Source organism: Geotrypetes seraphini, chromosome 6 (genome assembly GCF_902459505.1).
Source record: "Geotrypetes seraphini chromosome 6, aGeoSer1.1, whole genome shotgun sequence".
In the NCBI taxonomy this organism is placed as follows: domain Eukaryota; kingdom Metazoa; phylum Chordata; class Amphibia; order Gymnophiona; family Dermophiidae; genus Geotrypetes; species Geotrypetes seraphini.
Genome location: NC_047089.1, coordinates 218,154,113 through 218,172,110, shown reverse-complemented (window position 1 = coordinate 218,172,110; position 17,998 = coordinate 218,154,113).

The following is a 17,998-nucleotide window of genomic DNA, read 5'->3' as shown; positions in this document are numbered from 1 at the left end:
CTTCTCCGATCTGTTTGTAATCCCCTTCTTAATCATTCCTAGCATTCTGTTCGCCCTTTTTGCCATTGCCATGCATTGCACGGACGGCTTCATCAACTTGTTGACCAGTACTCCCAAGTCTCTTTCCTAGGGGGTCTCTCCGAGTACCGCACCAGACATCCTGTATTCGTGTATAAGATTTGTGTTACTGACGTGCATCACCTTACACTTATCCACGTTAAACCTCATTTGGCATGTCGCGGCCCATTTCTCAAGCATGTTTATGTCCCGTTGCAGTTCTTCGCAATCCTTCTGCATCTTCACTAACTCTGAATAGCTTCAAATCATCCGCAAATTTAATCACCTCACTCGTCGTACCAATTTCCAGGTCGTTTATAAATATGTCGAAGAGCACGGGTCCAAGCACCGAAGCCTGCGGCACTCCACTAGTGACGCTTTTCTAGTCTGAGTATTGTCCAGGTACTTGGCACCTGGGTTGGCCACTGTTGGAAACAGGATACTGGACTTGATGGACCTTCGGTCTGTCCCAGTATGGCAATTCTTATGCTCTTATGTCCTTAAGTATTCCCACTGTTGGAGCACAATGTGTTAAATTTTTTTAGCCATGATACTGCAAATTTATAGCAGCATGTAGCTTTCTCCCGGATCCCCACCTTTGCTGCTGGAAATCTCATGTAGGAATACACTCATTGACTGGAAACATCTGTATTACGTTCAGTATCCAGTGCAAGTTGAAAACACACCTGCCCTTTTCTGCCTGATGTTCTTTTAATAGTACAATTAAGCTTGCTTCCCTCCAGCAGACAAATCCTTCTAACCTACTCACTTTCTATCCAGTAATAAACTGTATGTTTCACGGTTACAACAAGACATCCAAGCGCCAACCCTAAGGGTGAAATTGTTCTGAATGCCCTTGCTCCTGAGTCGCCTTCCACTGCAAGGAGATACTACCCAGTGAATACGAATATTCCTAGCCCATGGCAGAGTACAAGAGTTTCCTTATATGGGCAAAGTAGAAAGTCCTTCAATAGAAAAAGCTATCATTTTCTGGGCTGTTTTGTCTAAGACCCTGGACTTTGTGGATGGCAAAACAAGAACAAGTGGATGGCAGAAGCCCAGCTCTGTCACGTATGACTAACAATGATGCTTCTTAGAGAAGTGGATAATGATAGCTGAAAAATGGTTCTACTAAATGCACTGAGGATTTTTTAACAAGGCACATAGGTACAGGTAGTACTAATCTAATCTAATCTAAAATTTATTAATCACACTATACCAAAAGGTTTCAAGGTGATTTACAGTTTGAAAAGGTGACGGCGAAAGCTAGAAGGATGCTAGGTTGCATAGGGAAAGGTATGGCCAGTAGGAAAAAAGAGGTATTGATGTCTCTGTATAAGACTCTGGTAAGACCTCATTTAGAATATTGTGTGCAATTCCTGAGGCCGCACCTTCAAAAAGATATAAAAAGGATGGCGTCAGTCCAGAGGAAGGCTACTAAAATGGTGTGTGGTTTTCGTGATAAGGCGTATGGGGACAAACTTAAAGATCTCAATCTGTATACTTTGGAAGAAAGGTGGGAGAGGGGAGATATGATAGAGACATTTAAATAAATTACTGCAGCAAAAAAATTGTTGCAAAAATGTTATAAGCCAAGTGGTGGAACTATCCTTTGAAAAACCACTTAAGTAAAATGGAGAAAAAAGCCTCAACTAATTTAATATGCAGACGGCAACCCAATGAGTTTTTTTTAGCCGTTCTTACTCTGTATCATAGGCAAAAATACTCCACTATTTCTCTAAATGAAATCTTTCAAAATAGGAAAATATTTCACCACTGTGCACAGGGAACAGGAAAAAGAACCTTCAGGAAGGTAACACTTATCTTCACAGCTGTTGATGTAAGCCAGGATCGTGATCCAAAGACGCAACGATCTTACTGCAGTCACATTTCCGGCATTGAAGTGAAGACAAGGAACCAATGTCCAGATCCAACAAGGCACTTGTTTCACCAACGAATGGCTGCTTAAGTAATTGATATCAGTCCTAATGTAAACAGGTCGCGGCAGCCATTTTGAATGGGCAGCTGCAATGGGCAGACGCAAGCAGGCATCACTCCTGTACATTCTCTGTTAGATCACTAGGGATCAGGCAGGTAGGCTCAAGGGGGAGAGAGGTCAGCTGATATTCCAGGGGGTGGTTCTGGAATAGCCTTTCTGGCCATTTGTGGTTCTGTTCGAACAGATGGAATTTAAAAAAGCTTTTGAAGACCCATCTTTTTGCAATCACATTTTTGTTTTCTGTTTAATTTGGAGACTGGATTATACTGGATTGTTTATGGCACTGCCGAGATTTTGTGTGTGTGTACAGTATATTTGTGACTTATGATATGCATGGTTATTTGCAAACCACCTAGTAATAGGAGGTGCATACATTTTTAAAATAAATAAATAAATCATTCCAGCCCCAACCCCCGTCCTGTGCCCTTTCTTTCAACTCCAGCCTCCCCTCCTGTGCCCTTTTCTTCAGCTCCAGCACCCCCATGTACCCTTCCCTTCAGTTCAAGCAGCCCTCCTATGCTCTTCCCTCCAGCTCTAGCCCCCACCCCCCACACATTCCTGTGCCCTTTCCTCCAGCACCAGCCCTAGCATCTCTCTACTTTATCTTGAATTTTCTTCCTCTTCCCCTTGGGTCCAAAGGCTCCAGCTCCAGCCCACCCCTCTTTGTGGGGCACTGGCTCCAGCCTGCCTCCTGCATATCCAGCCTAGCACCACACTTCCCTCCCTCCCTGCTGCTGGTACATTTCTTCTAGGAGAGCGAGCAGATCCCTACACAGGCCTGCTTGACGGTGCTCGTGGACTTCCCTCTATTGGGCCCCTCCTTATGATGCAACTTTCTCTTTTCGCAAAGAGATAAAGAGGGGCCCAACAGATGGAAGGACACAGCACCATCAAGCAAGCCTAGTAGGGGTGTGCCAGCAACAGGGAGGGAGATGCGGTAATCGTGACAGCAAGACTTATTACTGTTCCCACAGAGCGATAAAAACTATTGCTAATGCACACGCCAATTTTTAAGGGGGCCATGGTCCCCATGGCCCCCCCATTCTGATGCCTAAGTTTTTAGATATTGTTGTCTGTCTTCTTCTTTCTGCAAGTTCTTTTAATTTATAAAGGCTAACCTCTTTCCCTTATCTTTAAAGAATCAAAAAGTGGCCTTCTTTATCTCATGCTTTCCTTTTTCTTGAAATGATTTTTAGATATTTGAAAGTTTCTGTCATATTTCCCCTATCTTGCCTGCCCTCTAGCATATCCTTGTTTAGAGTTCTAAGTTCATCTCATAAGGTTTCTGATGTAGACCTTACACCATCCTGATTATCATTTCTTGACTACTAAATCCAGTCTCCATTCTTCTGGAAGTTGGGCCTTCGGTCTGAAGACAAATGACCTGTACAGTTGCATAATCAGCTCCTAGTTTCTTCTGGTTATACTCCTCCTTATGCATCCTAGAATCACTCTGCCTGCTGATATTGACTTGCTTTTTTTCCCTACCTTGAAAGCATTAGCCATAGCGGGATCCCTTCCCTGCTTCCTGTACCTCAGCATCTCATTTACTATCTTACTGGGCACCACTTTGTTGGAATTCTACATCCAACACACATAACTGCATGATTTTGTATTTGAATCAATTTATCTCTGTGTTGCTGGTAAAGGTCCACTGGGTAATGTAAACAGTGCTTTTCTTGCAGCTTTTCCCCTCTTGTATACAGAATATATTTATAGATGGATCAGTCCATTCATTCATTAGCTGTAATGTGGCCTTTTTAGATTCTACTTTACCACTTGCAATACTGATCATAATTCATGACATCCTTCCATTCTGGAGAGTTATGGCCAGTAATAGCAGGCATTAATGCCTTCTAGTCACCCTCTGTTCACTGTGTGCTTAATATTTGTCCAATTCCATATGAAAGTTATCAGTTGTTTCTTTAGTTTTATTATTTATATGCATAAATTCTTTATAACATTAAAACAGAGCTAGTAAAATAGATGGAATTGTGACCCTCGATCTCATTGATTTTTTATTATTGTTATGGTTATCACCATTTATTGGACTTTACTGAAAACTCAATAAAATTTCATGGAATTGTGACCCTAGGTACTGAAGGGATCCCTGAAAGATTGCCTTCTTTCCTTACAGTTGGCATTTGAGAAGAAACTCTTCAGGTCTTTTGAGCAGAACAGGGAAACTGACAGTACCTAAGAGAAATATAGAAACATGAAGGCAGATAAAGGCCAAATGGTCCGTCCAGTCTGCCCAGGTTTGGCCATTAGGCAGCTGAATATTTGGAAGAAGTGATGATGAAGTGACAGAAGGGCCAAGTCAAAACAGAAGCTTCAGAAGAGTACAGCAGGATACTCTTCTGAAGCTTCTGTTTTGACTTGGCCCTTCTGCTACTTCATCATCACTGTACCTTCCTATGTACCTAGTTATAAGATGGCACAGGATGAAATTAAGAAGTGATAGGCTCCAGATTAATCTGAGGAAATACTTTTTTACAGAAAGGGTGGTAGATGCATGGAACAGTCTCCCAGAAGAGGTGGTGGAGACTTTGAATTCAAAAGGGCCTGGGAAAGGCATGTGGAATCTCTTGGAGAGAGAAAGAGATAATGGTTATGGTTAGGAGGATATGACCCAATAATGTTTTAGCTTGACCTTTTGAAGGAATGTATAGAACCAAGAGGGCTTGTTACCTCTCAGAGGGTGTCTAACAAGAAGAATGTAGAGGAACAGTAGATGGGGAGCCCCACCTTAGAGCTTCCTTGGTTACTGGACAGAAAACAGAGGCTAGGGCTAAATGGCCATTGTTCTCAATGGAGGAGGGTGAATAGTGGAGTGCTGTAGGGATCTGTACTGGGACCGGTGCAATTTAACATTTATAAATGATCTGGAAATTGGAATGACAAATGATGTGATTAAATATGTAGATCACACTAAACTATTCAAAGTTGTTAAAACATATGCAGGCTGTGAAAAACTGCAAGAAGACCTTAAGAAACTGGAAAACTGGGCATCCAAGTGGCATATTCAATTTAATGTGGAGAAATGCAAAGTGATGCACATTGGGAAGAATAATCCAAATCACAGTTACTGGATGCTAGAATACACCTTAGGGGGCAGCACCCAAGAAACAGATCTAGATGTCATTGTAGACATGCTGAAAAACATTTTCCCAATGTATGGTGGCAGCCAAAAAAAGCAAACAGGATGCTAGGAATTATTAGGAAAGAGATGGAAAATAAGACCAATAAATAAATAAATATTATGTTTGCCTCTGTATTGCCCCATGGTGCACCTCACCTTGGGTATTACGTTCAGTTCTGGTCACTGTATTTCATAAAAAATATAGCAGAATTAGAAAAGGTTCAAAGAATAATGACCAAAATGATAAAGGGGATGGAACTCCTCTCGTATGAGGAAAGGCTAAAGAGGTTAGTGAACTTCAGTTAGGAAAAGAGATGGCTGAGGGTAGAAAACAGGTAAAAGTGAATCGATTTTGTACTCTTTCAAAAATTACGAAGACTAACCCCCTCTTCTACAAAACTTGCTAGCGTCGGCCGCGCGGTAACGGCCCCGAAGCCCATAGAAATTTAAAGGGCTTTGGAGATTTGCCACACGGCAGCCACTAGCGCGGCTTTGTAGAAGACGGAGTAAGGGACACTCGATGAAGTTACAAGGAAAACTTGTACTTTTAAAACAAAGAGGAGGAAATATTTTTTTTCACTCAAAGAATAGTTAAATTCTGGAATTTGTTACCTAAAGATGTGGTAACAATGGTTAGTATAGCTGGGTTTAAAAAAGGTCTGGACAAGTTCCTGGATGGAAAGTCCATTGTCTGCTACTGAGATACGTTGGAAAGTCACTACTTGCCCTGGGGTTGGTAACATGGAATTTTGTTATTATTTGGGTTTCTGCCAGGTATTTGTGACCTGGATTGTCCTCTGCGGAACGAGGATGCTGGGCTAGATGGACCATTGCTCTGACCCAATATGGCTTATTCTTCTGCTCTTGGGAAAAGGAAAGAGAGGAATTAAGCACAGGGGTTGCCTATCTGACTCTCAGCTGTTTCCTGCTGCATAAAGAAGGAGAAAGGAACATTCTCATACCAAATGAACTGAGCGTGGATTGCTAGCACGATTCACAGCTGCCCCTGAGGCACAAGTGTGTCCAAAAAGAAGAGGGATCCAGTCATAGAGAGACTGCATTCTGAACCTCTATCGGGAAGAGTGAAAATGCTTGCAACAGACCATCCCTATCGGAAAAAGGGGACCTGCTGGATAGCTGATGAGTGCTATTACACTTTCCACTATATACAGCAGTAGAAGATAATACATCCACCCTGGGGCTTATCCTTAATCACTAGAAAGAAAAACCACAGCAGTGGAGACAGAGAATTACCAAGAACTAGAGGGAACACATAAAGCAATACTGGAGGTAGAGAGAGAAAATGAGAATGAATATTGGGCTAAACAGGAGGACAGCGTGGCATAGGGGTTGCAGGTTCAAACCCCATGCTGCTCAAAGGCAAGTCACTTAAGGGCAAATTCTATAAGAAGCGCCCAAAAGGCAGGCGCCGACGTAGGCACTGTTCAGCGCAATTCAAGTAAAATCGGGATGCTGTTTAGTGAATCAAGTTGAGTGGCGCCTATTTTGGAGGCGGCCATTAAAAAGGCCAGCTCTAGGCACAACTAAAAGTTAGGCGCCTAGCTGAGCACTTTAAGAGGGATGCCCAGTCTCTCCTGCTTGAACCCCCTCTCCCCACCGAACATCGCCCGAACATCGTGCAGGAAGGATGCTCAGTCCCTCCTGCTGGAACCTCCGAACATCATGCGGCAGGAGTGATGCCCAGTCTCTCCTACCGGAACCTCCCCCTGATCAGTTGATGGCAACCCGATTCTCTAACTGGCGCCTTCGATATGGGCGCCAGTTAGAGAATTGGGATGGTTAGGCATCTGTCCATTAGGACAAACACAATTCTGAATAGGATGATGGTATGTGATTCTCAGCCGCTGCTGAGACTGGCATCCTATACAGAATCTGCCCCACAACATTGTGGTTGTCCTTCACTCCAATTGGTCTGTTAGATGGCAGCAGGCTGCCTACAATTTCCATTTTTAGAATCAGGCCCCTCATCTTTGGTGTCTTCTAATTACAGCATGCAGTTCTGCTAAGCTTCCAGTACAAATCTGTTTCCTTAAGCAAAATCAGGGATAATAAATTTCAACCGGAAGTCAGAAAGACGTATATATCCAAAAAATAAACTGACTTCTATTGAAAACACTGTCTAAAGAGAGTGATCAATTGTTTATGTAGAGCGCTTAGAGATATGAAATTCCGAAGGGTAAACTTGAAAAGCCATCCTACAAACAAGAATTCACCATCCAGTCACCTTCTTATAACATGATCACTCTCTGAGACTGGATGTTGAGTTGTATTAGTCATATCCTATATAATAAAAGCTTACCGGCGCACGGGATCGCGTCAGAGGGAACGTGCTACCGAGTTGGAGAGCGGTCTGTGAGGTTCGCTAAAGCCGGCCACCACGATCGCAGGCTGCTTTGAAGATAAGCAGGCCAGAAGACGCCGGGATGGAGGGAGGGTAAGAAGGGGATCAATACAGGGGGCCAGGGGGGAGAGGGAAAGGACGCTGCTTTGTGGGGAGGGGTGTGCTGGGGGGAGACAGAAGGGGCCATGGAGAGATAGGGAGTGGGAAAGGGGGCTGCTTTAGGGGGAGAGGTGTGCTGGGGGCAGACAGCTTTGCTCGGGGGGGGGGGGGGGAGGAAGACAGAAGACACAGACAGCGGCCAAGGAGAGAGAGATAAAGAAACACAGACAGACAGACACATCTATTCTAGCACCCGTTAATGTAACGGGCTTAAAGACTAGTAATTTATAATTATTCAAACTTAAGATGAACTTTCTCTCCTTGTATCACGGTATATGAAATGCATAAATCACTGGATTGGTTAGATGTAAAATACTATTCACGTTAGGTTTTGAAAAAGGCTTTCAGGGGTCCCAATGTGGCCCCATTTCGAACTCTGCTTCAGGGGACCTAATTATATTGAAAAAGCTTAATGCAGTAAATATCCCGTGCTGCTCCTTGTGACCCTGGGCAAGTCACTTAATCCTCCAGAGCCCCAGGTACGTTAGAGAGATTGTGAGCCCGCCGGGACAGATAGGGAAAATGCTTGAGTACCTGATTATAAAACCGCTTAGAAAACCTTGATAGGCGGTATATAAAATCCTAATAAACTTAAACTTAAACATCGTTGCTGGACTTCCAAAGATTCCAACTGACAATTTACAGTGTTTTCAATAGAAGTTTTTTTATTTTCGGAAACTTCCAGTACAGGCTAAATTTGGATGGCCAATGTGCATTTGTTCCTAGATACCTTTAACAGGTTTTATGGGGTCTTTGTAGGGTGCTGTGTACATAAGCTTCAGTCTCCCATAGACACATTAGACTAGGATAGGGCTGTGATATAGTTGCCATTTTCTCTGAAATGATGGATTTCCCTATCTAAGAAGAGAAAACTGACAGGCAAAACCCTTCCTGCTCATATTCTAAACAACTCAAAGATAAATTGTACTAGTATTCCCTTTATTGAAGCCGAAGGAAGGAAAATGTTCTGAAATTCAATTAAACCCATTGCTGGGAGTCTCATCTGTTCCTCAGGTTCACTGTGTTTCTTGTGCTTTAGACAGTGAGTGATGCCTCTTGTGCAACATGAAAATCTCAGCACACAGTTGGTTCAGCCAAATCTCCTCAGCTTCCTACGATCACAGCAAACTGCAGGCAATGAACTCTTTCCCTGCTCACAGCCATCAAGCATTGAGAGATTCAATCAGGAACTCGGAAAATGTATCAGAAAAACACAGAAATAACCCCAGTTATCCTGATTGCCGTAGAATTGATAAAAAAAAGAACTTCAAAGCTCACCTTCTTACTTTGCCCATTTCTACAACATCTTATTAGGTCCAAAAGACTCTCTTTGGCATAATGCATGTCATAGGAACAACTCAGACAGTAAATGTGGTTGAGCTTTTAAAAGTGAGGTTCATTATTGTCATGGCTCCACAGAACAAAGCCATTTGACGGTGGTGAAATTTTCTCAATCTCCCTCATAGAGATACCAGGTAGAGAATGACACGGGGACAATTTTGTCTCCATCCCTATCCCCGCAGGATCTATCTTCATCCCCGTCCCTGCCTCATCCCTGCTAGCTCTATCCTCATCTGAACAAGCCTCAAACACTTTAAAATCACAGAGCAGCCCTGCTAACTCCAGCTCTTCTCTCCACCAGGGCAGGATTAATTAGTCGAGGGCCCCTAGGCACACAAGTACACTGGGCCCCCCTGCCCCGCCCCACCCCACCATGCGCCCAGGCAGAAACAGGAAGCTGCGTCAGAGGGAAGCTTTGGGCAAGTAGCACCGCTTACACAATTACAGTTCCCATTGCCTTTCTTACCCTCGTTGCTTGCTTTTCTTACTTTCTGTCGATTGGGGGGGGGGGCGCTGCGTTGCCGATCAGGGGGGGCCCACATTGCCGATCAATGCTGGAGGGGCCCATCGCCGTTTGGAAAAAACAATGTTGATGCCTTCCTTCATCGGGCCCCACTGACCATTTTGGGCCATAGGCACGTGCCTACTTTGCCTATTGGTTAATCCTGCCCTGCTTTCCACTGTGGCCCACCCTCTCTGACAACTTCCTGTTTCCAGTGGGGCAGGTGGCAGTGGAGAGAAGCACTGGAGTCAGTAGGGTCGCTCTTTGAATCACTGCCGCTGCCAAATCTAAAGGTAGATGCCGGGAAGGGGAGTGGCAAAGAAAGCCGACCAGCAGGTAGGCTGGCCAGCAGCAAGATGCTGCTCCCTCAAGAGTGCCACCTGAGGCCACCTCCTTAGTTGGCCTCATTATAGGGCTGCCCCTGGGGGCAAGTCTGTTAAGAACTTTCCCAGAGCAACTGAAGGCCTGTGTTAAAGCTCCAGCAGGACATTTTGAGCATTCACGGTGGCTGCAAAATTCGGTCATATTGTTGATTGTGTTGGAATGACGCTATTTTACTGTGTTATACCTCAAACATATTTAACGCACAAAATTCCCTAGGTAGCAATGCTAAAATGACTGTAACGTTAACACAACTTAAGATCATTTCCCCAAGAGATGCCAATTCAAAAGATTTCTTGATAGGACACTATCTTTCCAAGCAGGAATCCGGAACAACACCCAAAGCGACCTCCTCCTGAACTCTCCGTCATACCAATCTTTCAGAAAAGCAATGAAAACCCACCTTTTCGACAAATTTGTTTGAATACCCATCCTTCCAACCCTACCCAACTCCCTTCATCATTCCCCCTAAGCTGTCATATCCCGATGCATCTATACTAGCTACAAATCTGTACCTTGTAATCACTCATTTGCTTCAATACTGTAAACCGTCTTGAACTGAAAAGGTATGATGGGATATAAATAAAGCTATTATTATTATTAAATGTTGTTTAACAGTAATATATAATTATGATGACTAAGTATGTAAAATTTCTCATTGAAATTCAAAGCGGATGCTGATAAAACAGCAAAAAAAAAACGTTAGGGTTTTTATTTTCTGCCTCATCCTGTATATTAAGGGTTAAGCTTTGCAAAACATTTTGGCCGTCTTTTACTAAGAGGTTTCTACCGTGGCCTGGAGCATTAAATGCTCCAGTGCTTCTCTGATGCTCATAGTAATTCTATGAGCGTTGGAACAGCGTCTGAGCATTTAGCGATCTGGGCTGTGGTAGAAACCTCTACCGCAGCTTAGTTAACAGGGGGGGGGAGGGGTATAAAGATGGGTCATATGTAACTACCGTATTTGCCGGCGTATAAGACGACTTTTTAGTACCTTAAAATCCTCCCCAAAGTTGGGGGTCGTCTTATACGCCGGGTACAGTTTACATGCCCTTACTTGCGGGGCTGGATGTACTCAGTCGCGCGGCTCTTATTCTCCCTACCTTCTCTGCTTGCAGCACAGAGCCGAACGGAAGTCTTCCCGACGTCAGCGCTGACGTCGGAGGGGAGGGAGGGCTTAAACAAAGCTTAAACAAAGCCCTCCCTCCCTCCGACGTCAGCGCTGACGTCGGGAAGACTTCCGTTCGGCTCTGTGCTGCAAGCATGGCAGGTAAGGAGGAGAGTAGCCTCGCGGTACCAAGAGAGAGGGGCGGCTGCCCCGCCCCGGTTGCAGCACAGCCGGCCAGGTCCCCTTACTTTTGTGGCACTTCCCCGACCGACCGATAACAGCCCGGGTCCGACAATCCTCCCTGCCCTGTAGCCGCGAATCTAAATTACCTTCTTACAGCAGCTGTAAGAAGGTAATTTAGATTCGCGGTTAAGGGCAGGGAAGTTTGTCGGACCCGGGCTGTTGTCGGTCGGTCGGGGAAGTGCCACAAAAGTAAGGGGACCTGGCTGGCTGTGCTGCACCCGGGGCGGTAGAGAAGGAGGGGGGGGGGAGAAGGACGCTGAAATACCATGGTGAAGACATGAGGGGGGGGGGAAGGACTCTGAAAGCACTTGAAGACAGAGGAGGGAGAAGAACGCTGAAAGCACATGGGGGAATACAAAGGGGTGGAGAAGGAAGAAGGGGTCGTCTTATACGTTGAGTATAACACAAAACTCTATTTTTTAACTAAAAGTTGGGGGGTCGTCTTATACGCCCAGTCGTCCTATACGCCGGCAAATACGGTACATAGGCCAAAAAGCAAAAGAAGTTCATGTCTGGTTGGGGAATGAGTGTGAACTGGGTGGGGTGCATAAGTAGGTACTGTACATTCACATCTATTTTATAATACCGGCATTTAAGTTAATACAGTCACCACCTCAGCTGAAAATTGGGCCCGTCACCATCCTAGGTGACTGTGGCAGAGATTTGTCCCTAAATATGCTGAATGACAGGATGAACTGGAAGTGGAAAAAAGCCCTACTGAAAAGTCTATGTAAGTTAGTTCGTTAGGCGCCACTGACTCGTGTTCGAGTCCTAGCGACGATGAATTGCAGATCTAAAAAGAGATCGGTTTAGTGCTAGTCCAGTAAGGTCCTCCAGCATGGTTGTTTTTGAGATCAGACTAGAGGTCCGCATGGGAATGGGATCGCGGGAATCCCGCTGGTCCCGCGGGAATCCCCCCTAACCCACGGAACTCCCACGGGGACCCCCCTCTAGCCAACGGGACTACCACGGGGATGGAAGGCTTTGGAAGCAGGGTTCGTCCATATAATATAATGGACACGTCAGCCTTAGTAAAAGAGGGGGTTTATAAGTTAATTACCTGAACAGAAAATAAAAAAAGGGTTCCACCAATGAAAAAAACAGCAGTGCAAACACAAAAGAAACTGTGGAATTGATGATCCTGTCAGAAGTAATTGCTGCTTTTTATGGGGACGGGCGGGAATGGAGGTAATTCCTTGTGGGGATGAGTGCGGACGGAGAGGATCCTGACGGGGATGGGTGGGGACTGAGAGGATCCTGGCGGGGACGGGCGGGGATGGGTAGGATTTCTGTCCCCGCGTCACTCTCTAGTCCACGCCCTCATTTTCTCAGTGGTCAGTTACAGATGCGAAAGCTGGACAGTACGGAAAAAAGACAGAGAGAAGTTTGACTCATTTGAGCTTAGGTGTTGGGGAAGGATTTTATGCATGCCGTGGACCGCCAAAAGAACTAACAAATCGATTCTGGACGAGATCAAACCGGCTCTGTCACTCGAAGCCTAAATGATGAAGTTACGACTGTTTTATTTTGGTCACACTGTCAGAAGAGAAAGATCATATGTTTGTTTTTATGTAAGTTATCTGGATCCAAACTCTGGTCAAGATAAAGGCAGTGTTTTACTAAAGCCTATGTGAAAGGGATTAGCGTGAAAGGAATTAGCGTGTGCTAAAATGCTAAGAAGCCCTTTTTATACCTATGACCTTCTTAACATTTAGCATGCGTGAATTCTGTTAGTGTACTCTAAGCTTAAATAAAAAGCCCCCCCCCCAAATGACTTGAAAATGACATTTCAGGATTCATTTTTGGAAGAATATGTTGAAGCTTGGAGTAGTCCCTCAAGATTTCAGTTGACCAGAGTTCCCTACCTGAGATTAAGGATTTCTTTTTAGCAGTGGTGCAATTCAGGCCTGAGATTTAAAAAAAAAAAAAAGTTAGTCATAACATTTTGAGCAAGTTTGGCAGAAGACTGGTAAGCAGGAGGCAGGGCCGGATTTAGATGAAAAGAGGCCCTAGGCTATTCCACTTATGAGGCCCTTTCACCTCCCATTTTTAAGTTTGTAAATTATATGAGAGATAATAAAATACATCATTACTGTGATATATATCAATATGCTAAATGAAATATGTTGCTATCGGTACTAACCTTTATAAAAAATGTGACACGGATAATAAATAAAAAAAAGTCGAGAACCTGAACCGGAGGCAGGATCGGACCGGGGACCGGCGCGCGCCCCCACCCGGGGCTGAGACCGATTCCCCTCCGGAGCCGGGAATGGGGTGGGGGAGGGGAGAGAGGAGCAGCGGGATCCGATCCGGAGCTGGAGCATGTGTGCAATTCGGATTCCCCACCCCCGGCTGAATTTTGATGAGTCGCTGGCGCAGGCGCCGTGAGGAGTGACACAGAAGCACACCTCACCCCACCAGGTCTCAGTGTTTTAGTGTTCACTGTTTTTAGAATAGTGTAATTTTAATTTTGCTAACAATTTGAATGTAGGCCCCTCTTGATCTTGAGGCCCTAGGCTGAAGCCTAGTTAGCCTATAGGAAAATCCGGCCCTGGCAGGAGGATATGAATTGTAAAATCATAATTTTATCAGAGATAGAAAAGGCAAAAGTGGATGCTCTATCTATCTGTGTGTGTATGTATGCATGTTCCAGTGTAACTCTGAAACGCATGGACAGATTTCAACCAATTTGGTATACATATGACTTATTATCTGGAAAAAATACTGTGGGGGTGGGAAGGGGGTGATGTAAAAATTATCAAAAATTACAGATATTAGTGTATAATCCATAGTTTTCAGGCTTGCTGAGATGAATATGGACACTCCCAATGACGTTTAAATCCAAGTTCAGCCCCATAGAGAGGGACATTCCTGTGGGACATGTGGGGGGTGAGACATGTGGGACATGGGGTGGAACATGTGGGGGGTGGGACATGTAAAAATAATAAAAAAACAACAGATAGTGTAATCCATAGTTTTCGGGCTCCCTGAGATTAATTCTGACACTCCCAATGACGTTTAAATCCAAGTTCAGCCCCATAGAGGACATTTCTGTAGGACATGTGGTGGGTGAGACATGTGGGACATGGGGTGGGTGAGACATGTGGGACATGGGGTGGGACATGTGGGGGGTGGGACATGTAAAAATAATAAAAAAACAACAGATAGTGTAAACCATAGTTTTCGGGCTCCCTGAGATTAATTCTGACACTCCCAATGACGTTTAAATCCAAGTTCAGCCCCATAGAGGACATTTCTGTAGGACATGTGGTGGGTGAGACATGTGGGACATGGGGTGGGACATGTGGGGGGTGGGACATGTAAAAATAATAAAAAAAACAACAGATAGTGTAATCCATAGTTTTTGGACTTCCTGAGATTAATTCTGACACTCCCAATGACGTTTAAATCCAAGTTCAGCCCCATACAGAGGGCCATTTTTGCTGCTAAAAATGAAGATGTCCACAAAATAAACAATCAAATACTTCCCATGTTACCAGGTGTAATCACTTAAACAAGTCTATCGAAAGCGTAAGATTGGGATAAATAAATATCCGGGCAATTCCGGGTGATCAGCTAGTAATAAATATATGACGCCAAGAAAATGGTTTCAGCTGGTTAATTCCTTGTTAATGAAAGATTGAAGGTGATAGCCTGGCTCTTCCCCAAGCCTTTAATGGAAAAAGCAACTACCTGACTAGTCACACACACAAAGGCTAACACCAGCTGCACATACTGTAGAAGGACTTGCTTAGCCACTCTTTCTCCAGCCGAGATCATTTCCCTGCACCATTTCTGTCTTCATGTGAATCTTTTGTTATTCAATCTTATTTCTATCTAACTTCTGTTACTCACTCATCTGTGTATATGTTCCTCCTCCACTTACACCATAAGAACATAAGAATAGCCTTACTGGGTCAGAACAGTGGTCCATCAAGCCCAGTAGCCCGTTCTCACGGTGGCCAATCCAGATCCCTAGTACCTGGCCAAAACCCAAAGAGTAGCAACATTCCAGCATCTCAAAGAATACCAAGATTCCGGAACCCCAATGAGAGCAACATTCCAGAGCTGAGACTGTGATGTCATAATGCCTCATTCCACAGTGCCTCAGAGCCAACCTCATCAGTGATGTTACAATGGCTTGATTGTCCAATAATTGGCACATCTAAAAGCATAAGAACAGCCATACTGGGTCAGACCAAAGGTCCATCAAGCCCAGTAGCCCGTTCTCACGGTGGCTAATCCAGGTCACTAGTACCTGGCCAAAACCCAAAGAGTAGCAACATTCCATGCTACCGATCCAGGCATGCAGTGGCTTCCCCCATGTCTTTCTCAATAACAGACTATGGACTTTTCCTCCAGGAACTTGTCCAAACCTTTCTTAAAACCAGCTACGCTATTCGCTCTTACCACAACCTCTGGCAACGCGTTCCAGAGCATTCTCTGAGTGAAAAAAAATTTCTTCCTATTGGTTTTAAAAGTATTTCCCTGTAACTTCATCGAGTGTCCTCTAGTCTTTTAATTTTTAACGGAGTAAAAAATCGATCCACTTGTACCCATTCTACTCCACTCAGGATTTTGTAGACTTCAATCATATCTCCCCTCAGCCATCTCTTTTCCAAGCTGAAGAGCCCTAACCATATGCTATTAAGATGTTTTAATGTGTATTGTGCTGACATTGTAAATAACATACCATACCATAATGCGTTCTGCTACTGAATGCTCATATTTTTACTGTCATAATTATCTGTTGCCTTCGTCCAGTTTATTCTTGCAGCATGCTGCCTTGGGTAATTTTTTTTATTTTTTAAAGGTAGTAAATATATTGTAAGAAATAAATAATAAATATTTGATCTTCTTGCCGCAGGAAAAGGCAGACAGGAAGTAGATATCATCTAGTTCTTAGAGCTTTATCGCACGTTGGGTATAAGTTCACCAATGGAGATAGTTTGGGGACCACCAAATCCAAATTTTAGACAAACAATAACACAAACCCTGAAGGCGATATAGTAACTGATTTTTTTAAAATTGCTGCTGTAAATATCCTAATTTTGAAATACAATTAAATCAAAGATTAGCGCCAAAGAAGAGGAGAGCTCTAGAAAGTGAACGGAGAGAGCCTGAGGTACTGTGATTAGCTGGCAAGGACTCAACATCACCAGCTGTTTATCCTGACTATTAATTATGTCTTTGAACAGCAGTTCCAAATTCTCAGGCTCAGCTAAGCTTGAGTGGCTCTGTCATCTCGCCATACCATAATCCTTCATGAAGTCTGATGACGCAGGCTGATGACGCACAGAGCCCTAAGGAAACAGGATAAAAAAAAATGGCAGTGAATATATATCCAACTTGAATTCTCCTCCCAACAAACAAACATTCCTTTATATCGTTCTGCTTTATGATGTTTCAGAAAAGCAGGCGACTTCCAGGCAATTTTCAGAGACATGAGAATTCTTTATTGAATGATCATGCAGGGTCTCTCGGCACCCCTACTGGGTAGCATTAAGACTACCAAAAGGCAATGAAGACCAAATTAAAAATAAAAGTGTCCCTTGAGATTACTGAATAAAGTCAGTGCCCCCTATCAAGTAAGAGGAAAGTAACCAAAAGGTACAATATCTCAGGACTGAACTGATATTTCAGACTTTCAGCCTCCATGTGGAGCCAAAGAACTCGCTGCAGTCCTATAAATGGAATTAAATCCTCTGGTCTGAACATAAACAATGTCATCAATTTTAGATTAGGCATTTTCTAGACTTCACGATATGCCTGTTTACATGTGTCTTCATTGGAAGAACCATGTTGGCTCTTTGGACTTCTGTTCCTGTGAGACGTTTTTGGCGTCTCTATTTGCTGATATCTGAAGTTGTTTTCAGCATGTGGCAGTCTTCATCTTGTTCCAGTAGCACATTCATAATTTATGACACCTCCACTTGCTATTTATTGATTTGGAGACTGATTGATTTGTGTTTACAGGACTTATATAATGCTTTTAGCCAAAGTGTATTTGCACAGAACAAGTCCAGTATGAAGGGTACGCCAAAGTCGAAGTAAGAAATTCCAGAAGATATAAGAGCAGCAAAACCAGGAATGGGTAACAGACAAAAGGCAGAATTAGTAGATTGCTTAACCATTGAAATTCAGGTGGTTAGCTGGACTAAATTAGCAAACTAGTTCAGAATAGAGGGCTAGAAACTAAAAACCCAGAGGCAGAGATTTAAGGGATAGAAAGCGGAGAAGAAAGCTTGAGACATTGAGCATAAGGACTGAGCCGATCGCATGTCAATTGTGTGACGACACCAGGTACAGAATCACACTTCCAGCAAAGGTAGGCACCAGAAATGTAGGCCAGGGTTTTCCAGGCCTACATTTGATGTGAATTGTTCCTCCATAACAAAAGACAAAAAGAAGACCCAATAATCCAGAGTGAAATCAATCCAGCAATAAAAACAAAAGACTGTGGATATAGATGTTCTGAAAGATGATTTATTATACGCTCTTCACAATAAAACCAGTTTGCCCCTTTACCCACACTAAGCTGCAAAGCATGTTAACGTATATACTCGAATATAAACTGAGATTTGTGGGCCCCATAATAGGGTTCTCAGTTTAAATTCGAGCCTCCTTTGGATAGAAACATGATGGCAGATAAAGGCCAAATAGCCAATCCAGTCTGCACATCTGCAGAAACCATTATCTCT